The following is a 2,396-nucleotide window of genomic DNA, read 5'->3' on the forward strand; positions in this document are numbered from 1 at the left end:
TCATCAGTAGTCAAGGAAGTTGTTTTATCATTAGAATATCCGTGTAGATGAAAATCTGATGTTCATAGAGTGCGCTCAGAGGAAAAGTTTGCAGGATTCATCTGCTGTGCAGGTATCAGATCACAAACAACTAAAACAAAACAAAAAACACCTGTGAGCATGTTAATATCAGGAGCAATTTAAAGCATCCTTGCTAAATACAAGCATTAGTTCTATAAGTTCTATCCCAAAAATATTCATATAGGTATCTGGTCACTAAAATAAATAAATAAATGAATAAATCAGTGAGCATGTTGATAGGCCTGGAGCAATATTTACGTTAGCAATCACTAATATTGCCCGTGTGATTTTATAGCTATCATATGTACACATGCTGTGTATTTATTATTATACAGAACAAAAACAACATCTGAGAAACTGAATTACTATTAAGCACATACACGTTTGATTAGCTAGTAGTAACTAGTCTAAGCATTCTTAGACATTACTTTTATATCGTCTAAACATTAGCCCTACTTTTATGTCAATTTGTTTATGAAACATAAAACATTCCTGACGCCTTACAGATGCATTGAAAAGTTGCCTATGATATTTTAAAATGTTGCACTTGATTTCACACATTTTAGTCAGGAATGATAGCTTTGGAAAAGTCCAACTAGTTAATGCGTTCAAGTTTATGTCACAACAACACATTATCTAATGTCAATAAGAAACATTACTTACACTGTATACGAGATCCTCGTCATCTGCCTGTAGCCGCGCTCGCGTTCTGTTTGTGAGATAAACAAGCTTAGCCTGTTCCTCTCAGCGCGTCCTCATCTGGAGTAAATACAAGGCTTTTTCCTCTCAGCGTCTTCTTCCAAAAACGAAAGTATCCGACACAAACACGTTGCCGCTTTGTTTACGAGTCGATGTGGGCGTTCATTTCATTGTTCATTGAGCATACACAAATGAAAGTACACTTTCTACAGATTCAGGTGATGTACTACTTTTATGTGTCCAATCAAAATTGATGGAGCAATTCAAGTTCTTTTTGCTGTCATCTGGAAAATGCCAGCGCCTTAAGCTGCATTTACACTAGCAGCGACGTCTGTCGCATATTGCCAGTGGCTGGCGACGAGGTTCCTAGTGGACGTACTCACTACTGGTTGCATAGCGAATCAGTTTTCTTGCCGCTAATTACAAACATTTTGGAGGCAAAAGACTAAATATAATATAAATATAAATTAAATCTGTACTTACAAACAAAAACGAATGAGAAGCAGAGCCTACTTTTTCCATTGCCTATCTAGGGATGACAGGAGAATGATCACATGAGCTCTACTGTCTTCATTCCTATTGGCTGTCGCTCCCGAAAGTCGCTCTTAATTTGCATAAAGTTAGGGAATTTCTGAATTCTGAGCATTATTCATATTGCTGGCATTAAGATGAATCCACGAGTCATCTTTTAACGTAAGTGTCACAATCGCCTACTAAAGGTGCGAGGAGACGCGGGTAAACACAAAACCTGTCGTGATCCTGGCTCTGTCTGGGTTTTTCCTGCCTGTGTGTCTGTTTGTGGTTTTGTTGTCATCTCGCCACGTGCGCTGTGACTACGTCACTCTCCCCACCCCGTGTCTCCCTCCAGCTGTTTCTCTTTTCCCATTTTCACATTCACACCTGTTTTCGTTCTCTGCTAATTTCTTCCTCTCTATTTAAACTCTCGTCCCCTCTGTCCTGTGTCAGTCCGTTTTGATCTCTTGCCAAGTCTAGTCTAGTCCTGTTTATTCTCTGCAATTTTTCTCCGCGCCTTTGGCTTTTGTTATTTTTTGCTCTTTGCCCATAGTACCCGCTGGTGTTCCGCTTTGTCAGCTTGATGGTGTTGCAGCTCTGCATTGCGTGCCGTGTCAACCTCAGTGTGCTTCCTCGTGCCGGGTCGAGATCGCTCCCCCGAAGATTCTCCGTTTGTTACTGCTGTGATCGTTCAACGCCGGGTCGAGATCGCTCCCCGAGGATTCTCAGTTTGTTACTGCTGTGATTGTTCAACGCCGGGTCGAGATTCTCTCCCCGTGCCTCGTCATCCTCCGTGAGTTTTGCCTAATGGGTCAAGTTTCCTCCCTGTGCGTTTTTGGACTGTGAGTTCTTTTTTTTGCTTTCCCCAGATCACCTCCAGGGAGGAGCGCTGGGAGGACTATTTTCCTTGAATATTGTGTTTTTTTGTGTTTTTTCAATGAACCCATTTTTGCCCCGCATTTGAGTCTCCCGTATCAGTCATGACAAAACCACAGTCTTTAGATGAAACCTAAAATATTTTAATAATTTGGGGTGAGCATAGTCATCAAACGTCCTACAACTGAGACAGCAGGGTAAAACATCAAAATGCCAAAACCTTTAAAAGAGAGAGCGAGAGACCCTTG

Source organism: Labeo rohita, chromosome 1, assembly GCF_022985175.1.
Source record: "Labeo rohita strain BAU-BD-2019 chromosome 1, IGBB_LRoh.1.0, whole genome shotgun sequence".
Lineage (NCBI taxonomy): Eukaryota > Metazoa > Chordata > Actinopteri > Cypriniformes > Cyprinidae > Labeo > Labeo rohita.